The sequence below is a fragment of the Oxyura jamaicensis genome, chromosome 3 (assembly GCF_011077185.1).
Source record: "Oxyura jamaicensis isolate SHBP4307 breed ruddy duck chromosome 3, BPBGC_Ojam_1.0, whole genome shotgun sequence".
NCBI classification, from domain to species: Eukaryota; Metazoa; Chordata; class Aves; order Anseriformes; family Anatidae; genus Oxyura; species Oxyura jamaicensis.
The window spans coordinates 115,800,698-115,810,450 of NC_048895.1; positions in this window are offsets into that span (position 1 = coordinate 115,800,698).

Here is a 9,753-nt window from a genome sequence, read left to right on the forward strand (position 1 = left end):
TCCTGGGTTCTTTGGTCAGTGCTGGGCCATATTTAAGATTTCCATCCTTGGCTTCCTACATTCATGTTCTCTGATTTACAGAATGAAATTGCTGCCTCAGATCCCTCAGATCTCCCCATCTCTCCCATAGAAGGGAGGCAGGGGGTTGGTAGCTAGCTGTTAATATAGGACATGCTCCTGGAGGGTATGAGGCGGCCACAGACCTTGAAGCTTTACATCAAAGTTAAAAGAGCATTATTTTTACCAAGGTCCAGAGACCCTAGCTGGGAACAGCAGTGGGGAAAGGGATTTAAAAATAGAAAGAGGGAGAAACAGGTGAAGAAAACTCCTGCCTGTTAGCCAGAGCCCAGAGAGAGGAAGGACAAGGTGTATTTTGGTCTTGATATCATGGGAAGGAAGTTATGTAAAAGCCTGTTGCACGCCATGTGGCCCAGTCAGCAATCCTCTGCTGGAAATAACAGAACTCCTCGTTCACAAACCAGCCCATCAGTCTCCAGGCTGTGCGGTCCCCAGCTTCAGAAGTGAGGGTGAGGAGCCATAAATTTCAGCAGAAGGAGGTGCAAGGATATAGGGGTGAGGCAGCAGCAGTGGTCTTCAGACAAAGAATCACCTGTCTTGTTCCACGGACAGCAGAGCTAAGCAATCCCTCAGGATGGTTTCTAAACTTTGACAGTGAACTGATTTTTACCCACCAAACCAGTCAATTTCCTGATACATATTCCAGCTGTGCAAACAATTTTGTAATGTCCCCATCACCTCTCTGCCTCATCCTGATTTCACTCAGTTAGGCTAAATGACCACCAGAATGAATTTGGACTTGTCTGGTTATGAGGACAGGTAATATGGCATAGTATGGCAAAAGGTTTGCTCTATACATCAGGCAAGCTCACTGTGGCTTAAAGTTTAGATGATCCTGCACCATGCGTGAAACCTTCATAAGGCTAAGAATTTATAAACTCAAACTCAAGTACTTTTTTTTTTAAAAAAAAAAAAGAGGAAAAATAAGAAAAAGAAAAAAAAAAAAGACGAAAAAAAGGAAGAAAAAAAGAGGGAGTTTCTGCCATCTAGAGGTCATTTTTTTCAATTACAACTAAGACTGAAAAAAAAGGTAAACTCTAATTTGCCTTTTATATGTGCATAGAAATATAATTGTACCCATATATATATATATACACACACTTTTTTCAAAAATAAATATCTGGCAAAAGAGCAAGTAACTCCCCTTTTTCTAAATTTTCTGCAACAAATTCTGTTTAATTCCTATTTTATTCTTCCTGCAAAATCTCATCTCTGTTTGCATTAGAAAGTTGCAGGATAAGACAGATGAGAAACCATAGTTTATTTTCATTTGGTGACAGAGAGGAAAGTCTTTAGAAAAACGCTATAAAACAAGGGGAGGAAAGTTTTTGATGTCTTTTTTTTTTTTTTTTTCTCAATTTCTTTTTAAATAGCAAAGCAACGGCTTGATATTTCAAGTGTGGGACTCTTCTCTTTGCCTTGCACTTATGAAGCAGTTTTTAAAAACTTAATAACGTAATAACTGAGTAATATTTCTATTTCTTTATGTTGACCTGGGCTACACAGTTGGCCAAATTATTTGATAACAAGAGTTTCTTGTGGCCTTTAAATCCCTCAAAGTTAGAACAAAACTCTTTTGAAGGTCATAATCTGGCTGTGGTTTCTGAAAGTCTTTGAAAAAACACATTTTAAGGAAAGCATGTCATATTTTGAAGTCCCCTAATAAACTCCATTGAATGTTCATACCCACCACATTCAGGAGTGCAAACGGGATCCTTGAATGTGCTCTTACAGAGGAAAAAACAACATATACAGCCAATGACATGGAGACAGCTTCCCTATTTTTATTCTCATGTTGCTGAAAGTTTATCAACTTACCTGGTTGATTAAGGTCTAATAGTTTGGGAAGGACATGAAAAACACATGTTATTTTCACTACATTTAATTTCTACATCAAAATGGCCACTGTAAGATGTGTTCCACATGTGATCCACAGGCCAGAAAGCATATCTTTCGCATCAGAATTTTCAAGTGCTCAGTGTCCATAATACCTGCACAAAAAGTTGGGTGTTTAAAAATTAAAATTAAACCTGTTTAAAAAGACTCTATACTTCATCTTTCTAGGCCTAAAACACCCAAGGGAATTCAGTCTCAGACTATCCAAGAAACCACAACAGGGTTGCTGTATGCTTCCGTGGCTGGTCACAGAGAATGCTCTGCCCCATTTGCCAGGAAAAAAAATCAAGGATTCAGCCCTATCTCATGGAAAATACAAACCAATCCAGCCAGAGGTGGTCTGGTTGGGATACAAGGTCATCAAGATCCCCATTCCTTATGGCGTGATGCCAGAAAAAAAATCAAAGCAAAAATGAAATGAAACAAAAGACAACAAAAGACAATAACAGGCTGGCTCTCTGTTCTCTCTGAGCTCAGCTGACACATCTTGTTGCTGTCCTTGCCTGAACCACTGAGCAGAACTTCCCAAAGCAGAAGATTTCCAACCTGCAAGCCATCCCACGTAAAATGTTGGGCAGAAAAACATGCAATAAACTGAATTTAGGTATGCAATTTCAACTTGAAGAGAGACATGTAAATTCAACTTGTCAAAGCTCTCTCCTGGTAGAGAAAGTCAGGACATTCATTGCTCTAAGCCTGAACCTTTGGGTTTTGCACTGCGGGAGGGATATTTTTTATCTATTGCTCTGTTTTCTCCGTATTTCACAGCACTCTATGACACATATTTGTTCTCCGAGTCCCAGAAAGGCACCAGCAAAGTTTATTTTTGTAAACCAGACTTGAAGAAGACACACTTGCCAACGCTAGTATACCTAACAGAAACAAGAGCACAGGGACATCAGGGTCTTGTTGCAGGAAATAACAGCCAGGTGCTGACTGCATGTGTCAGGGGGTAGCACATAGCCTGTCTGCTTCACTAGATTTAGGTGATATTTATTTTCCCAAAAAATGTCAGAGCCAGGAGAAGAAAACAGCGCTTTCCAGTTTTACCACCCTAAAAGTCAGGTGAAATGAAGATCTTTTGGGTCTAACAATTTAAACCTACAGATACTCATCCAAACATCTTCATGCTCATTGACTTTGTAATCCTTTTGGCTTCACGCTGCTCTTATATTATGTACCAGCACTAACAGAGCTGGTCTGGATTCAGCCCAGTATGAGTGAAGCAGGTTGAGATGTCCTACAAGGTTTCATGTTTATCAGTCTAGTTCTCCCTCCACATCCAGGTGCAGATAGATAATTTTGGCTTGTGGAGTCCCAAAAGAGCAGAGAGGTTCATTTAGTTCATCATCTGCATCCCGTGCCCTTTAATACAGTCATTAAGCAAGAGGCTGTTGGGATGAGGGCTACCATTTGGGTTGGCCAAAACGGGCCATTTGGCCATTTGTTTGCTTCCTGGCTCACATCATTGTTATTTCATAGACTCATAGAATATCCTGAGTTGGAAGGAACCCACAAGGATCATCAATTCCAACTGCTGGGACCCAAAGGATCACCCAAAAAATCAGATCATTTGTCTGAGAGTGTTGTCCAAAAACGTCTTGAACTCCGGCAGCTCAGTACTGTGACTGCTGCCCTGGAGAACCTGTCCCAGTGCCCGACCACCTCTGGGTGCAGAACCTCTCCCTCACACCCAGCCTGACCCTCCCCTGTCCCAGCTCCATGCCGTTGCCTCGGGTCCTGTCGCTGTCCCCAGAGAGCAGAGCTCAGCGCCTGCCCCTCTGCTCCCCTCGTGAGGGAGCTGCAGGCCACCATGAGGCCTTCCCTTTGCCTGCTCTGCTCTGGGCTGAACAAACCAAGGGACCTCAGCTGCTCCTCACATGCCTCCTCCTCCAGATTCTTCACCACTTTTGTAGCCCTCCTTTGGAGGCTCTCTAATAAATCTTGTGTCCTACTGTGGTGTCCAAAACCACACCCAGTGTTCAAGGCAGAGCAGAGCGGGACGACCAGCTGCAGTTACAGGCCTGATGCTCCCCAGACTATTTCTGTCCCTCCTGGCTGCCAGGGCACACTGCTGGCTCATGTTCAGCTTGCTATCAACCAAAAGTCCCAGATCCCTTTCTGTGGCGCTGCTCTCTAGCATCTCGCTTCCCAGACTATAGCCAGGGTTGCCCCTTCCCAGGTGCAGAATCCAACACTTGCTCTCGTTAAATTTGATATTGTTGATGAACGCCCAACCCTCCAGCCCGTCCAGATCTCTCTACAAGGCCTCACCACCCTCGATGGAGTCAATAGCTCCACCCAATTTGGTATCATCTGCAAGTGACAGAATACACCTAAAAGGTATTCATTCACTATTTAGTGACAGAATACACCCAAAATTGGTACAGTGCATGTCTGCAGTTCCTGCAGACTGTTTTTTTTTTTCTTTTTTCTTTTTTCCCCAAGTTGAGTTAGCAGATGCCTTTGCTCCTCCTTCACCACTGCAACTAGGTGGGGATTTTCCAAATTTATTTTAAAACTGTGTTAGAAATGTGTCAATCTCTTCCCCCTTTAGCCTCAAGAATAGTAATTTAGATGAGACAGAACAGCTCCCACAGAGACTCCCACCACCAAACAGCTCATACACTGACGCTCTGTATCATAACCGGGGTGGAATGTTTCCAAGGAGGGAGACTCCACGACCTCTCCTGGTGAGAAGTTCTTCCCACTAGACTGTAGGTCAAAAAGAGGTAGGAAGGCTTGAATCATGTTTCACAACTTTGTGCCTAGCTAATTCAGGGTCTTTTTTTTTTTTTTTTTTTTCTTTTTCCATGTAAAACCTTAGTTTAACCATAAAGTACAACAGGAAAAATTCTCAGGCTTTCCAACATAGCTCCCAAGGTGGGACACCCCTTTTCCACCCATTTCTAATTGGGATTTCTCCTGAAAACCCATGGTTTCCTCTGAAACCATCAGAGGCTCATTATGCAGCAAAGCAGAAAACGATTTACCTTTATTAAAGAACAGTTCAGTGGTTCTCTGCAAGATCACAGTGGGATGGTACCATTCCCTTTTTTTTTATTGTATAGCTAGCCTGCAATTGTGCAGTGATTGCTTTGAAATCCTGGCAGCTGAGCAGGAGCGTAGGTGGTATTGAAAAGTTTGTGATGCAAGCCCTTCCCATAACGGCAGGCAGCGGATCGGTCAAAACCCTTTTCAACAGTGACTCAGTGTGCCTCTAAACATGGTGGGAAAAACAGAATACCAACCCATACTTTTTAAGCCCATTTGAGGATCTGAATAATGGCTTTATGTCTGGAGTAAGCCTGCCAGGCTGGTAGGAGGATGTTTGAGATAGCCGGCGAGCAGGAGTCATTGGCAGAAGTGCTGGAAAAGCAGCAGGTTTTAGAGTAGGGAGAGATGCTCAGCCTATAGCTCTGTGCTGGTAAATCAGTGCCGAGTGGGTACAGGCTCTCCCACACAATACATCGATAGCCCTGGTTCCGCTTTAGCCCAAACCAGAATGATTCCCAGCTTAGCACAGGCCAGGACCATTGCCCGGAGGTAGCTCGGATCTGCTGCCCTGCTTTGGAGGCTGAGAGCTTAAGGTATGGACCCAGCCAGTTGGTTTTAGGTCCAGAGAATAGGCCTTGATGCCATTTAGGTTAGTCGAGATAGGAAGCCACAACATCCATCTGAAGGGGAGATGCAGTGAAACTGCCTGGAGCTTATGCAAGGTCAGAGAGCAAGAGGAGCTTTAAATGCTTCCTTGGTAGTACGTGAGTTTTGGATGCCTTTACAATAGCAGCAAAATACAAGTGGAAGACCCAGTTTAACCCAAATTTAATGGCCATTTTCAAAGGACCAGTACGTTGACAGTGTGTTGGGGATTAAACCTGGTAAGCAGCTGAGCCCCACACAGCTGCTTGCTCACTCCCCCTCCAGGGTGGATGGGGGAAAGAACCAGAAAAGAAAAAGGAAGAAACCTCATGGGCTGAAACAAAGACAGCTGAACAGGTGAAGCAAAGTGGTGTGTGCAAGCAAAGCAACATAAGGAATTCATTCTCTGCTTACCAGCAGGCAGATGTTCAGACATTTTCGGGAAAGCAGCAGGGCTTCATCATATGTAGCAGTTAATTGGGAAGACAAATGCCATAGCCCTGAATGTTCCCCCTTCCTTCTTCTTTCCCCCAGCTTTTATTGCTGAGCATGATGCCACGTGGTATGGGATATCCCTTTGGTCAATTGGGGTCACCTGTCCTGGCTTTGTTCCCTCCCAGCTCCTTGTGCACCCCCAGCCTCATTGCTGGGGGGCAGCTTGAGAAACGGAGAACACCTTGGTGCTGTGCAAGAAGTGTTCAGCAACAGTTAAAACATCAGTGTGTTATTGGCACTGGTTTGGTGACAAATCCAGAACATATCACCATGCAGACCACTATGAAGAAAACTAACTCCATCCCATACCAGACCCAGTACAAAGGTCCTGGCCAAAGTCTGGCTCCTCCTGATACTGGGTGAACAGCCAAAAGTACAGCAAAAGATGATACACTGAGATCTGGCTGCATGCAGAGAATTTTGGAGTGAATTATATTCCCTTGAAGGACACAGTGTGCCAGGTTCCTCTGGGAAGCAGGTTCAAACACAGGACATTGGAAGCTGCTGCATTTGCAAGTGACAGCATACCCTGAACCCTTACCCCAGGCACCTTGGATGTGATAACACACATTTGCTGGGAGGCTCCACTCTGCACAAATTGCTTCATTCTGATATTAGCAGTCATGCAAACAGATCGACAGACACTCACTCATCAGATAACTCTCTTGTCACAAGCGGGCCTGCCTTGAATAAACACTTTGTGAGTATTTATGTTCCTCTTCACATCCAACTCCATCTTTGCATTTTACCTCCTCGGAGCTTGCTGTGAGCATGTCTGGGCACTGACATTGAAATGCCTGGAGGTTTCTCAACACGTCCCCAGCACCCCTGAGTTGCTGCATCACTCTCGGGTCCCTTCCTGTGCTAACAAAGACCTCTGCTCTACATAGCATCACTTTTAACTTGAGTCTCTGGCCAAGAAGTTGTAAAACAAGGCAAATTATTAGTCTAAATTGAAATAAAGGAATGTGTAGACCACCAGCCCATCACACTATTTCAGGGATTGTTTGTAAACTTGTGCTCACAGTCAACAGTTCAGCTCTTATTGTTCCCTTGGCCCTTTCAATTATTCTGTTCAGACCAAGGTTGCTCTCCAATTTTTTGCTTTAGATGATTCTCTTCAGTGAAACACTTTTCTTTTTCACAGATTCCTGAGAAACTCAGATTGAAGCAATACTTTTCATATCAGATGTTAGAAAATACATTGCCATCTACATCCAAGGCACAAGGCCATTCAAATTCTCTTCCACTGTGATCAAGAAAAGAGGACAAAACCCAAAGCTTTCTTTTCTGAATAGCTCTCCAAAGGAGTTTCAGGTGGCTCACAACTGATTGTTTCAAGTTTCAAGAGTTTGTCCTCCCACAGAGCTCCTCTACGATCTTACAGGATCCTAGAGTTGAATTTATGCCCCTGTGTTTGCATTCCATGCCTAAGCCATCAGATCCTCCTCTCCTCCCCATTCCCTTAATATGGAGGCAGGTGAGTTAGGTCTCGAGTTGCTTATGTTGTGACTAATGTCTGCAGTTAGTGTTAATACATGTCATGAATTCAAAAGCCTTGAGGAAGATGAACTTGTACTTCCCAGTGGTACCTTGAAGCCCACCCTTCCCAGCAGAGGAGTCAAGCACAACGCTCTCCTCTGCAGTCACATGCTAAATCATTTAGTGGTCTGGGCTGTGGGAGCGAAATGCATTGCATATTAAAAAGCCCTCGTAGCAATGAGTCATGATGAGACATGCCAAAACCAACTAGTTGTGAATACAAAAAGTGTTAGCATGCACAAGACACCTCTGAGAGAAGAATATAGGATGCAGATACTTTGAACCCAGACAGTAGGAAACAAAGAATATTGCATGACGGTGCAGGATGTTGTGAACTCAACTGCTGCTGGCTGGTTCATTTTGTAGGCCCTCCTAGGCACCAGAAGCTGTGCACACCAGTGTCAGAACAGCTAAGGTGTATGACCTGCCCAGAGGTAGCCAAGCCAGGGCTCTTGAAGTTCAGGGGCAGTTCAAGCGTGCCTTAGTCAAGCCACTAATCAGCGGTGTGACTGGGCTGCTATGGGACTGCCAGATTTGCCAAAACCAGAGGAATTACTCTGGCAATAGAATGATCAAAAAGGAAAGACAGCAACTGGGCAAAATCCTCCAAGCAGAACAGGTGTTTCTTCAAGGTCAGCAAGCACAGCCATCACGCAAGTGATGCTCAGCACAGATCCATCAGATGTGAGCATTCCCACATTGCAGGGAAAGGCAAGGTTGTATTTCTGGGTTGAATTTAGGGATGTCGTTGGCTTAATTAGGTGTATCAAGGACTGTCAGCTTCCAGGCTGTACTAATCCCAAAGCCAAGCTCTCCTCCAGACCTCAATCCACCTACCAAAAGAAAGTCTTTAGTTTAACACCGAAGATTTTGTGTGGCTGTTGAACACCTCAAGTAGTCCAGTACTATTCAGTAGTGTTTTCTGTCCCATATCTTCACTTTAGTTAATAACAGTGATTAATCACTGTCACGGTGCATTTCAAAAGATACTTCTGGCTTTTAATTATTCTCCTGTTTACAGATGGGTAAACTGAGTCCCTAGTTTGAAAAAAGACTTGTCCATAAGGCCGCTTAGGAAACTGCTGGTCGATGTGGGAACTGATGCTGATCCCCTGTATCCTCCAGTCTGCAGCTCTAATGTAATGCATTACCAACAGAAGTCACAATTAAAGAGCTGACCGGTAATTTTATCATATCCATAGGTGCTTTTTCAGTAGTGCTTGCCAGGCACACAAAACTCTTTCTTAAATAGGAGAGAAATAAAGCCCTCTTATAATAACTATGCTTAAGCAATGACCATTTGGCTTGCACTGAAGTCAGGCAGCAAGATGCATACACCAAGTCAAAACACTTCATGAGGTGCATTTGAAATGACAAATGGATGCCAGCGGTCACAGTCACAGCCATGTGTGCCACCTGCCCATGCATTTCCCTCCTGTCAGAGGGACAGAGAGCTGCCTGGGATCCTGCTGAAGGGAGCAGGAGAAGACAAGTCTGTGCTTTTCATTGTGTCATACCCCTGTGAGGAAGCACAGGCTGGAGAAGAGGAAAATGGGAAACCTCAGTCCCCCTAAAAGGATCACAGTGGGTCTGCTTTGTCCTCAGAACACCCATGTCACATCTATTGAGGATGAACCTGGAGAGAGAGCGAGCTTTGGGGGCATTGCCCTGAAAAAAGGTTGGATTTCTACAGTGACTTCTAAATTGCTGCCTTTGGTTCTCATGGGAGGTGCTTTTATTCTTACCTCCTTAACAGAAAGTGCAAGCAGGCTCTGACTACCTGGTTAAGTGGTAGCCTTGGTAGTGCTAGGTTATCAGCTGGACTTGATGATCTTACAGGTCTTTTCCAACCTAAATGATTCTATGATTCCACCTCTTCTTTGTCCCTGTGAGTGCCCTTGTCTATTTTTTCCCTTGAATTCTCTAACTGACGGTGCCCCAGAGCTTTAAGCATTCCCATTACCTGCATCTCTTCTTCAAGATCACCTAGTCCAATCTCTCACCTAACACTAACAAGTCGTCCACTAAACCATATCACTAAGCCCTACAATTTTTATTCTACAGGTTTTATTCTGGCACACTGAGCAAGAGTTACATTTC